This window comes from Scyliorhinus canicula, chromosome 14 (assembly GCF_902713615.1).
Source record: "Scyliorhinus canicula chromosome 14, sScyCan1.1, whole genome shotgun sequence".
Lineage (NCBI taxonomy): Eukaryota > Metazoa > Chordata > Chondrichthyes > Carcharhiniformes > Scyliorhinidae > Scyliorhinus > Scyliorhinus canicula.
In genome coordinates, this window is record NC_052159.1 from 155,126,063 (window position 1) to 155,147,600 (window position 21,538).

Sequence of the window (21,538 nt, forward strand, 5' to 3'; positions counted from 1 at the left end):
CTATCAAATCTCCTCTCAACCTTCTCTTCTCCAAGGAATTCCAATCTATCTACACAATTGAAGTTCCTCATCCCTGGGATCGTTTTCATGAATAACTGCATATCTTGTGAGCACTAGATGTTACAAATAATGAATACTTATTTAATTTCTGCCACTCTCATTTTTGAGTATGGTGCCTATTTCAGTAATGTACAGTAAATATAACGTGAACACTAGAAAGGATGCAGAGGAGATTCACCAGGATGTTGCCTGGGCTGGAGCATGACAGCAATGAAAGAGAGGCCGGTTAGGCTGGGGTTGTTCTCCTTAGAGCAGAGAAGGCTTTTGGGGGGGGGGGGGGGGGGGGGGGGGGGGGGGGGGGAAACATGATTGAGTTGGACAAAATTATGAGAGGCATACATAGGAGGAAACATTTTCCCTTAGTTGAGGGGTCACTAACCAGGGGGCATAGATTTAAGGTGAGGGGCACGAGATTTAGAGGGGATTTGAGAAAAAGACATTTTGCCCAGAGGGTGGTGGGAATCTGGAACTTGCTGTATGAAAGGGTGGTGGAGGTAGGAACCCTCACAACATTTAAGAAGCATTGAGATGAGCAACTGAAACGCCAAAGCAGACAAAGCTACGGATCAAGTGCTGGAAAATAGGATTAGAATAGATAGAATTGATGGCCGGTGCGAACATAATGGGCTGAAGGGCCTCGTTTTATGCTTTAAAGCTGCATGACTCTCTGACTAACAAGTTTGTTGCCAATGTAACCGCATCTCAAGCTTAATTCAAAAGGAATTAGTTCAAAGGAGGAGGAGACAGAAAGATGTGCATGCAAAGAGAGAGAATGATGTACAAATGTCTCAAGTGGCACGCAGGGGGTTAAAGTATGCTGCCTTGTGGCAATAGGATGCACAAGAGTATTATGAAGAAATTAAAGGCATTTGCAAACACAGAAAGGGCGGTGAAAGCAGATTCAAGAGTAACTACCAAAAGGTAATTGGATAAACACTTGAAGAGGAAGAAGCTGAGGACTGGAATAAAGGGACAGGACTGGCACTAATTGGCCTCCTTCCTGGAATGATTATCTTGCAGCACAGAACAAAGTAATTCCGTCCATTATGCCATGCCAGCTCATTGAGCCCAATTTACTCACACATCCCAGCCTTTTCTTTTCATATTTCTGCAAACGTGCCCCCTTCAAGTACCCATCCAACTGCCTTTTGAAAGTTCCTATGGAAACTCTCAGGTACTGCATTCAAGATCTTAAGCCCCATTTTAAAAAAAATCCTCCTTCTCCATCATTTCTGGGGACTATTTTACTACAATAAAGGTGCTGCATTAATGCATTATGTTGTTGCTTAGATAATAGAATTTGGGTTGCTGCGGCCATTTAAATTTCACAATATTGTTCTCCTCCAAACTAATCAATATAAAGCAATCAGTCAAAAACCTACCACCTCAGAGTGAGCTGCAGTGAAAAATCTCAGAACCACGTTAAATGCTGAAAAAGGGGAAGACATCGGTTACGGTTTCTGCTTCTTACTCCGCGATGTTTTTGCTGCTGAAGGTGCTCAGCAGGAGCATACCGCTGAAGGAGTTTGATACAGAAGACAAGAATAATGACAAAGTGATATTTCTTCCTGCCACGCAGATAGTGCTGCCCTGTCTGAAGTGCGCCACTTTATGGACAAGGTGTTCAACCGAAGCCCCGGTTGTCTTTCTGCAGGGAAGCACTGTTTCCAACAAGCAGGCGAGTCCACTATCCATCCCTCAACGCACTGCAACAGTGAAGTACATTGGAAATGTAGTCACTGTTTTACATGTAGGAAATGTGGCAACCAAGTTGCTCACAAAGATCCCACAAACAGCAATGTGGTAATGACCTGGTGATCTTTTCAAATCATTTTGATTGAGGGATAAGCATCGGCCAGGAAAACGGGAGGGGGGGGGGGGGGGGGGCATTCCCCTGCTCTTCCTCAGATGGCCCCATCGGGTCTTTTCATCCACCTTGAGATGGCAGATAGGGCCTCGGTTTAATGTCTCAGTATAACACTGGCACATCAGCCTAGATTATGTGGCCAAGCCTCTGCAACCAGCATTTGGCAAACAGCCTTCTGGCTCAGAGGCGAAAGTGTTACCCACTGAACCACAAAAGGACCTCATCGGATACTTTCTGAAGACGTGAATTGCCATTTCTGAATCCATGCTGGCTGTTATTTATTCCATCCACTTACGACCAAGGATCTTGAACTGTGTTCTTCAGAGTATGGTTATGACCCTCTGCGCTAATGCGCGGTCAATTCCAGCCCACCTGGCCCGGAGTCACATCACAGGTGAAATTAGATGATATTTAAAATGTTTATTTAAATCTATATAACGGGTTGCCAGTTATCCAAACAAAACAACTTCCTCCAAAACTATTTCTGTGATTCACTCAGTGCCGATGAGTCTGGCTTCTCATCTCCAAAAACCTAGGAACACACTGTCCTGGCAAGCACTCTGCTGCTGAAAGGCACATCACAATTACGGTTCACGGACCAAAAATAATAAAAGAAATGGGAACGATGGAAATCAACAGGAAGGACTCTTACAATACGCACAAATAATCTTGCAGCTTTATCCTGCTCACTGGCGCATAATGGTGGTGGAGTATGTTTGGGGGTGGGGTTCCAATCAAATGGGCTGCTTTGGCCTGGTTGAAACTTACATTTATATCGTGCCTTCAACCTGGTAAACTTGGGCTTCATGTGAGCATTTTCAAAAATAGATTAGCCACTGAAGCACATGAGATATTCAGACAGGTGACTTGGTCAAAAAGGTTAGTTTTACACCTTAACAGAGGACAGAGTGAGGGAATTTCAGAGCTTTGGGCTCAGGCAGCTGATGGGGTGACTAAAATCGGCGATGCACAAGCGGCCCGGATTGGAGAACTGAAGATATCTGAGGGTTGTAAAACTGCAGGAGGTTACAGAGATAATAATCTTTATTAGTGTCACAAGTAGGCTTACATTAACACTGCAATGAAGTTACTGTGAAAAGCCCCTAGTCGCCACATTCCGGCGCCTGTTCGGGTACACAGAGGGAGAATTCAGAATGTCCAACTCACCTAACAAGCACGTCTTTCGGGACTTGTGGGAGGAAACCGGAGCACCCGGAGGAAACCCACGCACACACGGGGAGAACGTGCAGACTCCGCACAGACAGTGACCCAAGCCGGGAATCGAACCTGGGGCCCTGGTGCTGTGAAGCAACAGTGCTAACCATTGTGCTACCAAAGGTCAAGACTGTGCAGTGAATTGAGCACAATGATGAGAATTTTAGCTTTGAGCTGTTGCTGTATCGGTCAATGTAGGTCAGTGAACAAAGCGAATCATTTACCGGCAGCAGAGTTTCTGGGTGTGCTGCGATTTATGGAGGGTGCAAGCTGGGAGGCCAACCTGGTCTGTATTGTATTAGTCAAGCCTGAATAAAACAGAGGTCCACAAAAGCTAGCTTGCTTATAAGAGATTTGTAGATCATGCCACTATCTTTGCTTCTTAAAGAATCACCTTCTCCAAAATGTCATGAGTGCAGTGATGCATCTTGTAGCAACGTGAAGATATACAATAGTCCAGTAGGTGGCAGGAAAGATTTGGCTTTGTGTTTGTGGTAAGCACAAACAAGGGTTAATAAATAAATATTCTTGTAAAATCATGGCCGTTTCACAATGCATGGTTAAATGCAACTGAAGCGTGCAATATTCTGTTAGGTGCAGGCAACATTAATTGCATGATTTTCTGATAAGTTATTAGTGTTGGGAGCAGATTTAGACTTTTCTCTGTGAGATAAACCTAATGAATTCATTCAAAGTCATGAATTAATCTGTCAATGGAGATCAGAAATGTTTGTTACATTGCATGGTAAAAGAACGATGTGGCAGAATCTGCTTAAATACAAAGGGAACTGCGGCGGCACATGGCGCAGTGGTTAGCACTGGGACTGCGGTGCTGAGGACCCGGATTCGAATCCCGGCTCTGGGTCACTGTCCGTGTGGAGTTTGCACATTCTCCCCGTGTCTGCGTGGGTTTCGCCCCCACAACCCAAAGGTGTGCAGGGTAGGTGGATTGGCCACGCTAAATTGCCCCTTAATTGAAAAAAAATAACAAAAATAATTGGGTACTCTAAATTTATTTTTAAAAAATACAAAGGGAACTGAATTAATTTTCAGCATCTTAGTCTTTCACCATGCCTCCGAATAATTCTCCGAATCTCACCTGGCCTCTATCTGCCCAGACGGAGGGCCTGAGACTTGAACACATCTGCCAAATTACCCTGATGTTCCAACAACGCCAACAACTTGTATTTATCGGCTACGGTAAAACCTCAATTATCAAACACAATTCGGCGCCAAGGGGGGAAATAAAAGGACATTTCAACAAATTGCTTGGTCAACTAGAGAGGTTTGAAGAAGCGTTTAAAAGGAGAAAAGAGATGTGCAGAGTTTAAGAGAGCGCCAGACAGCACACTGATACAGCTCTGGAGAAAGAGGTGAGGGTCCAAAGATGTGCCGGTGAGCTGTATTCGCCACAATAAAATTGTCCCTTCCTGTCCAGGGACTTGCAGGTTAGGTCGAGCTACAGGGTGGAGGAGTGAGCCCTCGGTGGGGTGCCCTTTCAGAGGGTCGGTGCAGACCCTATGGGCTGAATGGCCTCCTCCGTCCGGACTACAGGGATTCTACGGTTCTATGGATTAGGGATAGCATGGGAAGGTAATTTGATGGAACTGCACTTTATCAAAAAGTAATTGGCTATCTGGGCTTGAAGGTCTTTCAGTGACGCTGACCTTCCTTGTGTTATAATTTTTCAGTCCTGCTATTGTTATAATCACTATCATAATTTTATATTCGCTTTTTTGAGTTGCTGGCAAGATCAGGGGCTGGATTCTCCGCCCCGCCGCGCCACATTTCTGTTTCACCCCGCCCGCGGGATGCTCTGTTACGCCGGCCGGTCAATGGGGTTTCCCATCGTGGGGCAGCCCCACGCCGGCGGGAAACCCCCGGGCTGCCGGCAAAATGGAGCATCCCGTCGGTGGAGAACCCAGCCCCCGCATTTATTGCCCATCCCTCATTGGCCTGGGAGGGTGGTGGGAAGCCTCCTCCTTGAACCACTGCAGTTTGCGCGTTGAAGGTAACACACATTGCTGTTTTGAAAGGAGCTTGAGAATTTCAATCCAGCGACCTGCCAGACCTGAGGGGGGCACCTTAGCAGTGATGGTGCTCCCTTGCACTTGCTGCCTTTGTAGATTTGGAAAGTGCCGTCCAAGAAGCAGTGACAACTTCTGACCTGTTTCTCCCGCTAATGGCAACTTTGAATATGTGTAAAGTGCAGAAGCTATTGAACAGGTTCACGTGAGATCCAGGGGAACCACACTGAAGGTATCGTTTTAATTTGTGGTCAGCCACAGCAGATTGTTTTGTAAATGTGAAGTGTAGAACAGAACGAGATCTTGTGACAATTATATTTTGGAGGAGTCATCAAAAATCCATGACTTGTTCAGTATTTTTACATTTTGCTGCTACCCCTCGGTGTTCACATAGAACATAGAACAGTACAGCACAGAACAGGCCCTTCGGCCCTCGATGTTGTGCCGAGCAATGATCACCCTACTCAAACCCACGTATCCACGCTATACCCGTAACCCAACAATCCCCCCATTAACCTTACACTACGGGCAATTTAGCATGGCCAATCCACCTAACCCGCACATCTTTGGACTGTGGGAGGAAACCGGAGCACCCGGAGGAAACCCACGCACACACGGGGAGGACGTGCAGACTCCACACAGACAGTGACCCAGCCGGGAATTGAACCTGGGACCCTGGAGCTGTGAAGCATTTATGCTAACCACCATGCTACCGTGCTGCCATCTTTAGCAATTTCCTCTGACATTGCTCATGGTGAGTTAACAAGAACAACCTTTAACGTGGCTGAACGACCCTTGCTGCTTCACATTAGGAGAAAGAATTTGAATTGGCATCGTGCGAGTAAAGGTCAAGTGACCAAAAGCTTGGACGCAGAGGTAGACTTTATGGAGCATCTGAAAACTCCAGAGCCCTGGGCCGAGACAATTGAAGGCACCAGGGGTGAAGCGAGATGCACAGGAGGCCTGTACTGGAGAGGTGCAGAGTTCTCAGAGGGTTGTCGAGCTGGAGAAGGTTACAGATATGGGGAGGTGTGTCCGGAAGGTTTTGAACCAGATTTCCCTTTGCATGAAGAAGAGTTTCATGACATCATCACTGCCTCTAAATTTAAAGTTGTACTCCCTTGTTCTGGCCACTCACAGCAGAGGAAATAATTACTATCTATCCACCCCCACCAAAGCTTTTATTCATAAACATCTCAATTAGATCAGCCATTGTGTACTCAACGGGATGTAAGCCCGGTCTGTTTTCATTTTGCACAGCTAAGCCAGCTTCTCTTGGCCCTGAAAATTAGCTAAAATAATAATATCAAAGCAAATTACTGCGGATGCTGGAATCTGAAACAAAAACAAAGAATACTGGACAATCTCAGCAGGTCTGACAGCATCTGTGGAGAGAAAAAGGAGCTAACGTTTAGTGTCTGGATGACTTTGTTTAGTCAAAGCTGGCGAGAACTGGAAATAGGGTCAGATTTATACTGTAGTTAGGGGGGGCGGGGGTGGCATGGTGGGGTTGGATAGGGGGCCAGCGATAGGTGGAGATTGACAAAGAGGTCGAGGACAGAAGATAAAAGGAATGTAAATTAAGGCTAAGAAGGGTGTTGATAGTGGCACGTTAAGAGATTAGAATGTGTTAATGACAGAACTAGAGTCAGCAGTGTGTCAAAGGGCAACTAGGACCGGTTGGCCCGAGTAGGGCGAGGGGAAGGGAACAATGGTGAGGGAAAAACAGATCAATGGAAGAAATGAAAATACAAATAAATTGATAGAAATAAAAATGGGTGAAGGTGGAGGAGCGAGTTCACAGTCTGAAGTCGTTGAGCTCAATGTTAAGTCATGAAGGCTGTAACGTGCCTAATCGGAAGACGAGGTGCCGTTTCTCCAGTTTGGGCTGGGCTTCACTGGAACATTGCAGCAGGCCAAGGACGGACATGTGGATGGGAGTGCCGGACGGTGAGGTGAAATGGCAGCGACAGGAAGGTCTGGGTCCTGCTTGCAGACGGACCGGAGGTGTTCTGCAAAGTGGTCACCCAGTCTGCGTTAGAAAATTAGCAAAACAAATTTGCCACCAAGCCACGTGAGGAGACATTAGAGCAAGTGCTTGGTCAAAGAAGAGTTTTAAGGAATGTCTTAAAGGAGGAAAGAGAGGCGGAGAGGTGTAAGGAGGGGATTCCGGTGCTTCAGGCCCAGGCAACTGAAGACGTGCCCATCAGTGGTGGAGTGATCAAAACCAGGGGTGCGTGAGAGAGCAGAATTAGACGAGTGCCTTCTTGGGTGGCCACGGAAGCGAGAGAAATTGCAGAGAGGGAGGGACCGTGGAGGGAGAAGAATTTTTAAATCAAGCTATTCCTTAAACAGGAGTCAGTTGGTCTGAAGCACAGAGTGAAAGGGGAACAGGAGCAGCACCTGAATTAAGAAACGGGCAGCAGAGCTTTGGCTGATGTCAAGTTCGTGGACAATAAGAGGCAGGCCAACCAGAATGCGTTGGAATAGTCACGTCTAGTGGTAAGGAAGGCATGGATGTGGGTTGCAGAAGAGGTGGGGCAGAGTCAGATGTTCCGTGGGTGGAATTATTTGTGGGATTCTCCGGTCTCCGGAGGCGAAATTGTGTTCAGCGATCGGTCAGAGAATCCCCGTTGGTGCCAAAATTGGGGTTGGCGCCGCTTTTGCGATGCTCCGCCCCAAGTATGCAGTGTGTCAAGACGGCCTCGGGACGTCACCCGAGGCCCTCCCCCGATGCTCTGCCCCCAATGGGCTGAGTTCCCGACAGCGTGGGACACGTGTGCTATTTGTTTTCAGCGACCTGGCGTGGCGGCTGCCGACTGAGTCCACGCCGCCACAATCGGGTGGGAGCCTTTCCGCGGGCAAGGGGGCGTTGGCGGGGGCTGGGGTCATTGGCGTGGGGTGGTCTGGGGGTGGCGAGCCTGCTCAAAGGAGGGCATTATTTGGCAAGCCGGATCCCAGCGCGGCCGGCGTCACGTTGCGTGGAGCGGCCGCTGCAGGCCGCCGCAGGCCGCCGCCATACACATGCGCGACCATGAACCCGGCAATTCTCCGCCCGTATTCGCAGTTCAAGCCGGGGGGGCTTTACGCTGCGTGCACGCTAGCCCCCCACCAGACAGAGTGCAGCTTTTGCCCCATTTTCCGGGCGTAAAACGCCACTGTTCCCACGCCGGCATCAGCACGTCGTCTCCCAAACGGAGAATCCAGCCCACGGGTGGAAACTCATCTTGGGCTCAGATATGATACCGAGGTTTCCCACACTGGTTTAGACTCTGCGTGTCCTGTTGAGGGTTTCTCAATTTGATTTGTTCACCAAACACCCTGTTTCTTGCCTGTCCACACAGGTTGATTGATTGATCTGATTTATTGTCAGGTTTACCGAGGTAACAGTGAAAAGTATTGTTCTGCGTATAGTCCAGGCAGATCGTTCCATACATGAAAAACCTAGGACATAGCGAAATACACAAGGTGAAACATACGGCGTGTAGTGCTACTCAGTACAGAAGATACATGGAGAGTTCAGTTCAGTCCATAGTAGGGTCACTCAGGAGTCTGGTAACTGGGGTAGAAGCTGTTTTTGAATCTGTTAGTGCGTGTTCTCAGACTTTTGTATCTCCTGATTGCTTGCAGAGGGTGTCATGTCACCATTGCCGTAGCAATGTAAAAGCCCACAGAAAGTCTGTGGATAATTGTAAGTGTGGTGAATGGTGAGTGCCGTGCTTTTGCTGCTGACCGCAAAATCTGGACAGAGGAAGTGCTGCCTCTCGAACAAGTCATGTGTCATTAGGTGAATAATCGTGATTGGCTGGAGTGACCAGTACATGTTGTGTTCATCTTGCTGATTGACAAGAGGTACAAAAATGTCCACTCGACTGAACTGATAGAGAAAGCTACCAATCAGCAATGAGCAATTACTGGAAAGGCATCTAATCCCCACCAACTCCCTTTGAAGCACTGGAACCTCGGGCCCAGCGATTATCTCAGAATGACACAGTGAAATCATTTGGATTTTTCGAGGTGCTTTTTCCCTTCCCCACTGAGATAAATTCTCCACAGCTTAAAAATGAGATAACCGCCGTTTAAAAATGCACAATTCTGAAAGAAACCTGAAAATTTTCCGATAAAAACTTACCATTTGATAGTGCTTAAAATGCGCCCTGAAAGTGTTGCCTTTCCTGAGCTCTGCATCATTTCAAGAATGAGAAATTTCATCGAAGCCCAGGCCACTGGGTATTTCCAATCCCTGTTGAGAAATTTCTCTGTGGGCGAGAGCGTGCATTATGTGAGTTGTAGTTTGAAAACTGCTCCAGAGGGAGTATAATCCCCAGAATGTATATGTCATGCCATTTTATATGACCACCAGAAGGAACATTACAAATAGCAAGCTGAGAGTACTTTGAACAGAGCACATTGGAAGCTGCAGAGACCGGTACAGAATTCTGCAATGGAAGCTGGATGGAAAAAAAATTCTGATCCAGAAAGTGCAGGGCTCAGCAATCTGCAAAGCCTTTTTATAAAAATAAAAGAGAAACTTGTAAAATGAAACAGTTCGGGGAGGCAAGTCAGAAATGTATCATTTCTAAACTAAATACCTGGCAAAACGCCAAGTGTCTCTGATTGAATGTATAAATTGCCAATTATAATTTAAAATGCATATATTAAATGTATGTATCAATATAAAAAAAGAAAATTAAAATGGACATAACTTAAATTTTGCATTTTTAAAAACTTTTATAAGCCATAATTTGTCAGCCAAGTGAGCCTTAAAATAAACCTTAACTTAAATGTACAGAATTAGGACTGTTCGGCTACTGATTCTCATGATAATAAAAAGCTGTGCAAAGCACATTCAGGATAATGCACCATCTCAGTTATACTGGAAGCAATAAAATGTTAAGTTGCGAAGAGGATAAAAGGAGGCTACAAAGAGACAGAGAATCATAGAATCCCTACAGTGCAGAAGAAGGCCATTCAGCCTCAAAGTCGGTGCTGGACAATACGGAAACAATGGAAGCACTTGCAAAATTGGAAATTACGAATCATCAACCAGAAGGACTGAAATTACAAAGTGATCTTTCAGCATCAATGACCAGCAACTCTGATTTTAAAATCTTGGCGGTGATATTGCACGAGTTGTAGTAGTTGGAAGAAAGGCAAGTGAACAGTTTGCCGCAGAGCATTCAAACCCTACTGAGAACTGGACTGAGATAGTACCGAAATCGTGCAAAAATGTTGACTGGTCAGACTGAACAATTAAACTTCAGAGAGAGGAAATGATTGGCATGGTTCAAACTGAACTGAAAACGTGTTTGAAATGGGACTGGGACGAACAACAAGATCGCAAAAAGCTCAACGAACCAGCAAAGCGAGAGTGTGCTGCTCTAATGCGTGGACATAAGAAGTATCTTAATGTTCTTGAAATGGTTAAAAGAGATTTCAACAAGAGACGACAGGCGATTGCGATGCACGAAATAACATTTTGACTGTTCAATCGGAATACAATTTTGCCACATGTGGATTTGAAAAGTGGGCTTGAGAGTGCATCTACAAATGACGAAAAGGACAATTGCACTGTAGACTTAAATGAAACATTATTTTCGGAATTTGAAATTGGAAATCACGAAAAGGAAACAGAAGATTTGAGTTATAATAATGTTACCTTGTAGGTTCGGATGATGCTGTTGAAGTTATTGTCTTTGTTTTGTTTAAATCATTGTCATTGTATAATGTGTAACTGTGAACTAAGAAGCCTGTACTGTACTTGTATGATGTAATAAGTTATGCGGTTAGATTTTTGTCATGTTAAGTTTGTATAAAGTGGATGTAACACCAATGTAAATAAATCTTCATGATTGTGAAGGTTTCTGTATTTTAAAGGGGTCGGTGTTAGGAAAACAAAGTAGTTTTAAGGCATTTATATTTGTATTAGTAAACCTTAATGTATAGTTTTAAATGGGTTTAATGAAATGTTTCTGTATCTAGGAGATAAAACCTATAGTTAGACCCATGCTGGACGAAGGTATTTGTATGCGTGGGGATTTGTTTCAATTCCAGCTGTGATTCTATTGTGCTAAGAGAGGGCAAGACGTGAAGAGTAAATAAACCAGCAGTGGTTGCTAGCAAGTTGTAAGGTAGATAAGCTTTTAAATATTAGTTTGGCTAGTTTTATTGCAGTTGGAGATAGTGTGAGAGAAGGCAGCTTTCACAGCTCTGCTGGAAGCAGTTGGTTTAGAAGGCTAAAGAGGCAACTTCTCTATACTTTGCTAGAAGAAAAGCCATATTATGGAGTAATGGTTAATAAAACAGATGCTGGAAACCTAAAGTCTAGCTAGTTAAGGAAACTGGAGAAATGAAGAGAAGTTTCAAAGAACTCTGGAGTTAATGGAACAGGAAATTGGGAACCAGAACAGATTACTGTTGAATAAAGTCACAGAGAGTTCAAATGGCATTGGATCGTGATAGGCCAGAAAGATATCTGCGGATGTCCTAAGGTTTGTGAGAACTTACTACAGTTTGGGAGACATTATTTGAAATAATTGCGGTGATCGGTGGCTTGTCTTCGGAGTTTGAAGGCAAAGGAAAGGCAAGGTGTAAAACCTAAAAGTGAAACCTTGATGGAAGTAGTCAAGGAAAAGCATAATTTGAAAGTAGGTTGAAAATGTGAGTTTTGAGAATAGAATTTGATATCACTCGTGTGGAAACCGGAGTTCAGTGAGGCAAGGTCGCTCATGGTATAAGCATGATCTGGGGGATATTGAGGAAATATCCACAAACACTAACTTGGGTTCAGAGTGTATTTGACCACAACCAATCTGTGTGCTTAAAGGGACTTTGTGTTCATGAGACCATTGTCGTTTAAGACGTACTTTGTAATCTGTGTTAATCTTCAAACCTGTGTATTTGTTAGGTGGAGGGGATGGAATTAAAGGAGTGTTGTATCCGAATCCAAATTTTTTCATGCCTGATAAAAATAATTATTCTTGTTAATTTGAGGTCCAGGGACTCTTTCTCCATGTTTTATTTATAAAAAATGTAAAAGTTACAGTCTTTTAACTCAGATTCCATTCTGGGATCTTCCCATCCAGTTATAAATCAACTAGGACCATAACACTAGGTTAAGTGATTGGGAAAAGATCTGCCAAATGGGGTATAATTTGGACAAATGTGAAATTGTCCATTTTGGCAAGAAGAATGAAAAATAAGCATATCACCTAAATGTTGAGACATTGCAGAGACCTGGGTGTTCTTGCACATGAACCGCACAAGGTTAGTGTGCAGGTACAACAAGTAATTAGGAAAGCTAATAGAATGTTATTGTTTACTGTGAGTGGAGCTGAACAAAAAGTAACAAGGTTATACTTCAGTTATACAGGGCATGGGTGAGACCACATCTGGAATACTGTGTACAACAATGGCCTCCTTATTTAAGAGAGGGTGTAAATGTGTTGGAGGCAGTTGAGAGAAGGAATGGCGGGTTGTTGTATGAGGAATGGTTGGACAGTTCGGCTTGTATCTGCTGGAATTTGGAAAAGTAAGAAGCAACTTTGCTTGAAACCTCAGATCCTGAAGAGACAGGGTGGATGTGGGAGAATTTAGAAGAACTAAAGGATCGCCGTTTGAAAATGAATCCATAGAATACCTGCAGTGCAGATGGAGGCCTTTCGGCCCTTCATGCCTGCACTGACCCCCCAAAAGAGCACTCTACCTGGACCCATTCCCCGCCCTTATCCCTGTGACCTCAGTTAACCTGCACATCTTTGGACACTACGGGACAATTTAGCACGGCTAATCCACCTAACCTGAACATCTTTGGACTGTGGGAGGAAACCAGAGCACCCGGAGGAAACCCACACAGGCACGGGGAGAACGCGCAGACAGTGACCCAAACCGGGAATCAAACCCGGGTCCCTGGTGCTGTGAGGCGGCAATACTAACCACCGTGAAGGGTCACCCATTTAAGGCAGAGATGAGGTAAAGTTATTTCTCTGAGGGTTGTAAGTATTTGGAATTCCCTTCCTCAAAAGGCGGTCGAAGCAGAGTCTTTGACTATTTTTAAGGCAGAGGTAAATAGATTCTTTACAAAAATAAGGGGGGGAGAGAGAGTTAATCGGGAGTAGGCGGGAATGTGGGGTTTAAGTTACAATCGGATCAACCATGATTTTATTGAATGACGGAGCAGGCTCGAAGGGCCGAGTCGCCTGCTCCTGCTCTTAATTTGCATGTTTGTTCTTCACACCCAGTGCATTATCTATAAACATGTGTCGCTATACCACTCTAATTTTAGAGTACAGTGATTTTTTTTGTTCCGATAATTATTTGAAACATGTAAAGTGCACGCAATTATTAACCTGCTTTCCCCACAATGAAATTATGGTTCTTACTTCTCGTAATGTTCTATTGGGGCTTTTTTCTTGTTAATGTGATCCAACCGGAATAGGTTAAGAGCTGCAGCTGTGATATTGAAGATGGGCACATGGCTGCAGAGCCGCAGTGTACACATACCTGGTCTGGTACAAGAGGGAGGCGATGTATGATTTGGCTTTTGAGAGCTTCCCATCCTTGGTATGGATCCAGCTTTACAAAACTGAATAAAACGATGTATTGACGAAAACAAAGTGGGGTAGCTTCAAGGCATCAGTGGCTCATCGGACCAAATGCAAGAGGAAAACCTTCGGCAAAATGTCTCTCTTTCCAGCAATATTCAAGTTCTGTACTACCAATCGGCTGATCATTGGGGTTGTGAAGGATGCTACACCGAAGCAAGTCTGTCCTCCTTTCTTTCAATCTACTTCAGTGTGAATATACTTCCCGTTCAAAATGTCTCCTTTCGTGAAAAATTGGACAAGTGCTGACCTTTCTTTGAAACCAACAGGATTGCAGAATGCGGAAGTTTGGACCATGTGGTTTTAAAGAAAAGTTCTTAATTATGGGGTTACAGTATAGGGCAGCACGGTGGCCTAGTGGTTAGCACAACCGCCTCACGGCGCTGAGGTCCCAGGTTCGATCCCGGCTCTGGGTCACTGTCCGTGTGGAGTTTGCACATTCTCCCCGTGTCTGCGTGGGTTTCGCCCCCGCAACCCAAAAATGTGCAGAGTAGGTGGATTGGACACGCTAAATTGCCCCTTAATTGGAAAAAATAATTGGGTAATCTAAATTTATAAAAAAAAATTAAAAAAATTATGGGGTTATAATTAACCCAGCACCCAGGCATTCCCACCTGGTTTATTTTCTTTCAAATATATTTAGTTTTCAAGTTCCCCCCATGTTACAATACGTTACTATTATTTCCAAAGACATATTGGGTTTAAAACTGGCTTAGAACATGTCGGATTTGTATCCAGACTTATGTTGGCTTAGGTCACACTGTCCTGGAATCCAGGCAAGACTGTCTGGATGAAGGTTTCCTTTGGCCAATGTTAGTTCATTAAAAAGTCTTACAACACCAGGTTAAAGTCCAACAGGTTTGTTTCAAACACGAGCTTTCGGAGCACGGCTCCTTCTTCAGGTGAATGGAAAGGCTTGTTCCAGAAATGTTTATATAGACACAGTCAGAGATGCCCCGGAATGCGAGCACCTGCAGGCAATCAAATCATCAAAGATGCAGAGAGAGAGGTAACTCCAGGTTAAAGAGGTGTGAATTGTCCCAGGCCAGTTCAGGTCACTGCGACAACGAATAAACGGGCATCGTGCGACTATCAACAGGCAGGACTGTTCCCTTCCAGTTGGGGAACACTTCAGCAGTCAAGGACATTCAGCCTCTGATCTCCGGGTCAGCATTCTACAAGGAGGCCTTCAGGAGACGCGACAACGCAAAATTGCTGAGCAAAAACTTATAGCTAAGTTCCGCACGCATGAATGCGGACTCAACCGGGATCTGGGATTCATGTCGCATTACATTCGGCCCCCACCAACAAGCCTGGACTTGCAGAGGCCTACCGACTGAACTGGCCTGGGACAATTCACACCTCTTTAACCTGGAGTTACCTCTCTCTCTGCATCTTTGATGATTTGATTGCCTGCAGGTGCTCGCATTCCGGGGCATCTCTGACTGTGTCTATATAAACATTTCTGGAACAAGCCTTTCCATTCACCTGAAGAAGGAGCCGTGCTCCGAAAGCTCGTGTTTGAAACAAACCTGTTGGACTTTAACCTGGTGTTGTAAGACTTCTTACTGTGCTCACCCCAGTCCAACGCCGGCATCTCCACATCTTAGTTCATTAAAGGCACTATACAAATGCAAGCTGTTCTTGTTGACTGAATAATGCCACCTATAACAGCTGGTGTGCAACATTATGGCAGACCAGCCAGTTTAAGATATATTCTGGCAATCAAATTACCTTCAGATTTCCTGTTGATGAGTTATACTATGAGTAGCTTGCCCTGAGTCATCTGATGTCTTTAATGCCAATAAGATATTTTTGAAATCTTCAAGTCTACAAGAACCTTCACATTACTCAGTGCAAGGTGACCAATTGCTGCTTTTGCTTGCTGATGTGCTATGTTATGTGTGTATGTGGGGGTGGGGGAGTTGTAGGGGATCAGTGGTTAAGGTCACTTAACGTCACCAATAGCAAAATCTTGGCAATCCCCTAAAAAGTTTCTTGGTCTAACTTTCCTCTTTGTGATAGAGATGAAAAGTAGTTGGGAGTTTTGAAAAGGTTAATATGTGTACATACCCATTTTTCTTGAATAACGTTTTTCAATCTCTTGAATTGGAGCAGCCGTCTTTGTTCTTACTTCAGGCTCTGCTTTACGCTGACTCTAGTAGATGTTTAAAAATGTGTCAAAATTAGCTTCAGCGTTATCATAGTGGCGTCAGGCAGAGTCAACACGGGCTTACGAATGTGTGAAATAGGAGCAGGAGTAAGTCATTTGGTCTTTCAAGCCTGCTCTGCCATTCAATAAGATCATTGCTGGTCTGTTTGTGTTGAATTGTACATTCCCATCCTTAGGAAAGGGAAATCCTGTTTCGCTAATTTATAAAAGTTCTTTGAGGAAGTAACTACCAAGGGAAAGCTGTAGGTGTGGTGTACTTGGGTGAGGTGTTACGTGAAAATTACGACAGAAGGTGAGAGCTCATGGTGTAGGGGGTAACATGTTAGCACGGATAAAGAACTAGTTAGCTGACGAGAATCAGAGAGTCGGATAAATCGGTCCTTTTCGGGTAACAGTAACTAGTGAAGTGCCAAAGGGATCTATGCTGGGGTTTTAACTAATTACAATCCATCTCAATGACTTGGATGAAGAAATGGAACATATATTAGCTGAATTTGCTGATGATATCAGAACAGGTAGGAAAGTGTTGGAATCCTTCCTTTTGATTTCCCTTTGTTACCTTTTCCTTTTATTTTACCATTTTTGTTCCGGGGATCGTTCATTGAGATATACCTTTAAGTCAAGTGGAGGAAGTACAGAATTCAAAGTTTCAAATAGCTAGACAACTGGAACACCATGTCCTCGAGTTTTGGGAAAAGAAATCCCAGACTGTCTGGCACCCAGCAGATTGGAGGGATTCGGTTTGATTGATTGGTTGGCTGGTGGCCAATGGGCTGGCCAGGGGAAGTGTTCTGCCTGGCAACAGACAGCGATTGGCTCCTGCAAGGTGGGGTTTTTCCGAGAGCATCCAGCAAAGACATGAGACCCTTGAAGTAAGAAGCTGTGTTTTCTCTCTTTGCCTCGGCTGCTGGCTCTGTGAGCCAACAGTGAGGAACATTACAAGCTGAAAGAAACGATAAAATTCAACTGAAGGCCTAAATTGGAGAAAGAATTCACCTGGAAGACATCCATTTGACATCAAAGATCCTTATTTTATATCAGTTTCTTCCTTCTCCCCCACCCTTTCCCTCTGTTGTGTGTGTGTGTGAGTGTGCGCGCGCGGCGAGTAAGAAAGAGTGGGCGTTGGGAATTAAATAGTCGTTAACCTATTATATTGCCTATACTAATTACTGTTTAATAATAAAAGGTTATTTGTGTTAAAATTTACTAAGCTGATAAGCCGATACTGTACTTAATCGGGATCAAACCAAAGACATTGGACAAATAAATGACTTTAATTTCACTTGTGTTGCAACCCCGGATCAAGTGGGGCTGGAATTGAACTTGCTCTAGCCCAGGGTGTCGTGACGAAAGTAAGCTGTCAAGAGGAGGTCAAGGGTACACAAGGCGATATAGACAGGTTAAGTGAGTGGGCAAAATGTTGGCAGATGGAGTATAATGTGGGGAAATGTGAACTTGTCCACTTTAGCAGGAAGACTGGGAAAGCAGTATATTGTTTAAATGAACTCAGTGGTACAGAGGGATCTGGGTATCCCAGTATGAATCACAAGGAGTTGGTATGCAGGAACAGCGAGTGATTAGGAAGGCAAATGGAGTGTTGGCATTGTGCAAGGGGAATGGAATGTAAAAAGTAAGGATGTTTTACTGCAGCCTCCTTAGTAAGACCACATCTGGAGCATTGTGCAAGGTTTTGATCTCAGTATTTGAAAATTGATAGAATTGTGTTAGAAACAGTTCAGAGAAGGTTAGCTCTACTCATTCGTGGGATGAAGGACTTGTGAAAAAGGGTTGAACAGGTTGGGCCTGTACCCATTCGAGTTTACAAGCACTCGAGGTGATCGTATTGAACCATACAAGATCCTGATATGATTTGATAGGCTGAATACTGGGACGATGTTTTCTCTTGTTGAAGAGACCAGAACCAGGGGACATTGTTTAAAAATAAGAAGTCTCCCTTTTAAGACAAAGATGAGGGATTTTTTTTCTCTGAGGGTCGTTAGTCCGTGGCATTCCCTTCTCAAAAACAGTGGTGCTCGAATTAGTCACGGTGAGTTGGATAGGGTTTTGATAGGCAAAGGAGTCTTGGGTCATCGATGGGGAAGGTTGTGGGCAGACAGAAAGTGGTATCGAGACTATAACCAGTTCAGCCGTGGACTTATCGATTAACAGAGCAGGTTCACATTGCTAGATGGCGGGCAGCACGGTGGAATCGAACCGGTGTCCTCGGTGTCGTGAGACAGTGCTTAGCACTGCTGTCTCACGACACCGAGGACACCGGTTCGATTCCGGGTCACAGTCCGTGTGAAGTTTGCACCTTCTCCCCGTGTCTGCGTGGGTCTCACCCCCACAACACAAAAAGATGTGCAGGGTGTGTGGATTGGCCACACTAAATTGCCCCTTGATTGGAAAACAAGAATTGGGTACTCAAAAGTTTTTTTAAAAAATGCCAAATGGCTATTCCTGCTCCTAAGTCCCATGTTCCTATGTCCCTAAAGCTATTATAATCCTGGGTAATTTCCAGTTGATCTTATTATTCCTATCTCTCTCTCTCTCTGGGATAGCACCTGGTCTATGCATACACATCTTCAGTACACTGCAACTTGGGTTCAATAACTTCCAAGACAAAAGTTAGTTCTGAATATGAAGTGAGCAGTCAATAGCATGATAATTTGGGAAGCTCAAAACAGTGAAATACTGTGCTGCCCATGTGTTGTACTGGGTCAGCCATGTCTCCATGTCTCAGTGGATAGCATGCTCACCCGCGGGTTCAAATTCCACTTCAGCGAAATGAGCAGTAAATCTAGGATGATGCCGAGGGGATACCGCACTGTCTTTCCACTGAGACATTAGACTGAGGCCCCGTCTGCTACTTCAGGTGGATGCACTATGTTCCCTGGTACTATTTGAGAAAGAACAAGACACTTCTCCCCAGTGCCTTCAGCCAAGATTTATCCCTCATCCAACTTCATTAAAATAAAACATAATTCTGCAAGTGGAACAATCGTAAAGTTATTTACTTTCATTTCTCTAATTGGTACTTTGCTATTTCAGTAACCTTTTGGAGGATTGTGTCATAGCCGAATGAATTTTCCCCTTAGATTATTTTGCATCGTGTTAAATTTCCCTCCTGTTGGAACTGATGACCAGACAGTGGAAAGTATTTGCCGTTTACACTCGAGTAGAATCGTGATTGGAGCAAAAATTTACAAAGGGCTGACCACATTCAAATTTACCACTAATTTACTGAATTTGTAGAATTACATATCTCACTATTGAAGTATTTCTGATTAATTTTATTCCAACTTGTAAGCAAACATTTTTTGTGTCTCCTCCAGCTAGTTAAGTGTCACTCTGTAATGAATTGTTGAGCTTGATAATCTAATGTTATACACCTGAGGTATAAACATATATATATATATTGTACCTTGTATATAGGCTTGTATTTCCTTAGTTATAGAAAATAAGGGGAGCTGACGGGAAATTGAGTTGATCAGCCACGATCATATTGAATGGTAGATTGAATGGTAGATTTCTTATGTTCTTATCTGGGCTGGTTTAATCAGGGTAGTTAAGATGAGCAAAGGGATTGATAGGGTAGATAAAGAGAGAAACTATTTCCTGTTATGTGTGCAGTCCAGAACAAGAGGTGCCACCTTAAAATTAGAGCCAGACCATTCTAGTGTGATGTCGGGAAGCACTTATTCGTCCAAATGGTTGTGGAAACCTGGCCCTCCCTCCCCCAAAGGGCTGTTGCAGCTGTGTGTAGGTCGGAGGGTGGTGGTTGGGGGGGGGGGGGGTCATTAGTTTACGTGTTCAAACTGAGGTCGATGGTTCTTTGTTCAGTAAGGGTATGAAAGGACACAGAGCGAGGCAGATAAATCGAGTTGAGCTACAGATTAGCTATGATCTAGCAGAATGGCAGAAAAGACTTGAAGGACCGAGTGGGCCAACTGCTGTTCATTTTCTAATTCAGCATTTTCCTAAACATTTCTCTTCAGGCTCCATCTAGTTCCAAGGGAAGTATTATAGTTGTCATGTGATGCTAAATAACTATCCTGCATCCTTGCTGACCATATTGAAGTTATCCCCTGTCGTCCTTTTTTAAGTACTGTAATATTGTATTGAGTTGTCGTTGTCTCCATTGAATTATTCAACTTCTGTGGTGACCGGTCCAAGAGTGCAGGACCTCGGCTGAATTCTCCGCATCTCCTGGTCCTGTGCTTGCCTCCTCAGTTGCTTGCAAGAGCTTCCCGGTTACAGTTCCAGTGAGCAGTGTGACGAGGGAAGAGAATACACAAGGCGGTTTCCTGCTGCCTTTCTCACGTGTGCTTATAAAACACATGTCCACTCCCCAAAGGACCCTCTGCCTGTAAGCGGACAGTGTTCCTCGAGATTCTAGCTCTTCCGCCATTATCACCGAAGATTTGCTGATTCTGCCGTTGGTCAAGGCTCAGAGCCCTGAGCATGGCACCCTTAGCTGGACTGGGGAGATTTGCAAAAGGGCAGGGACAACCATAGAATCCCTACAGTGCATAAGGAGGCCATTCGGCCCATCGAGTAAGCACTCACTCTCTGAAAGAGCACTCCACTCAAGCTCACTTCCTTACCCTATCCCAATAACCCCTTAACTTAACCTACACATAAGGAGAAATTTAACATGGCCAATCCACCTGACCTGCACATCTTTGGACTGTGGGAGGAAACCAGAGCATCCGGAGGGAACCCACGCAGACACTGGGAGGAAGTGCAAACTTCACACAGATGGAGACCCAAGGCCGGAATTGAACCTGGGTCCCTGGCACTGTGAGGCAGCAGTGCTAACCACTGTGCCACCCACTCCCGGAAGTCTCAAATGACCTGCTCCAGGTATTCAACAATCAGGACCCAAAAATGTTCAGTTCCAAAAACTGCTGACTAGTCAACCAATAGTATGCCCATGTATGCAGCAATGCATTTTCCTAAATTCTTCCATCAAAGAACATAATTAAAACTCTCAATTAATGCTGCGTCTAGGAAACAAATGTTCTGTTCGGTGTTAGATGTCAAGCAAGGAATCTATCAAACGACTTGAGACTTGTCCAAACCAGGATCTTTATTGAATCACACGTGGTAAGACAATGATATATTACAGAGCAAGTTATCATGGAGTTTCTTTGCACTCCTCTGGAACTACCCCTTGTGCACATCTGTCCTCTTACACGTCTTATAACCACCTAAGGGTCACCGGATGTGTCCGCACTTATAGCTGAGTGCCTTGTCACATGACCACTGTCTTGAGAGCGCATTACGCCACCTGTTGGTTGGAGGTCATATCACCAACCAGCTATAATATTACTTACAGCCATACCGCCGCAGAAAATGCTTTGCCAGTGTTTCATGTTTTGCCATGAATTAATCAGAGTCCGTTCAGACCATTCTGCATTATTACAATCCCGGACCAGACCCCAACAGTTGCCCAGGTACTGACCAAAAACCCCAATATTTTACTTTAATTTTGTAAGACTGTGAGCAAAGGATACCTCGCTCCAGGGGCGGTTTCATGCACAAATAGGGATATGGTGTATTAAAACAAACTTTATTACAAACACAGTAT

General features: G+C 44.5%; 2 protein-coding genes across 2 annotated transcripts in view; one reads left to right on the plus strand and one right to left on the minus strand.

Moving 5' to 3' along the window:
* gpr18 (G protein-coupled receptor 18) overlaps window positions 1–9,321 on the minus strand; it is a 54,607-nt gene extending 45,286 nt beyond the window's left edge. Inside the window, exon 1 of the mRNA XM_038817689.1 lies at window positions 9,302–9,321. The gene's annotated coding sequence lies outside the window, so the exon portion shown is untranslated. The remainder of the gene's footprint in view (window positions 1–9,301) is intronic.
* ubac2 (UBA domain containing 2) overlaps window positions 1–21,538 on the plus strand; it is a 247,143-nt gene that overhangs the window by 59,455 nt on the left and 166,150 nt on the right. The gene's annotated exons all lie outside the window — the stretch shown is intronic.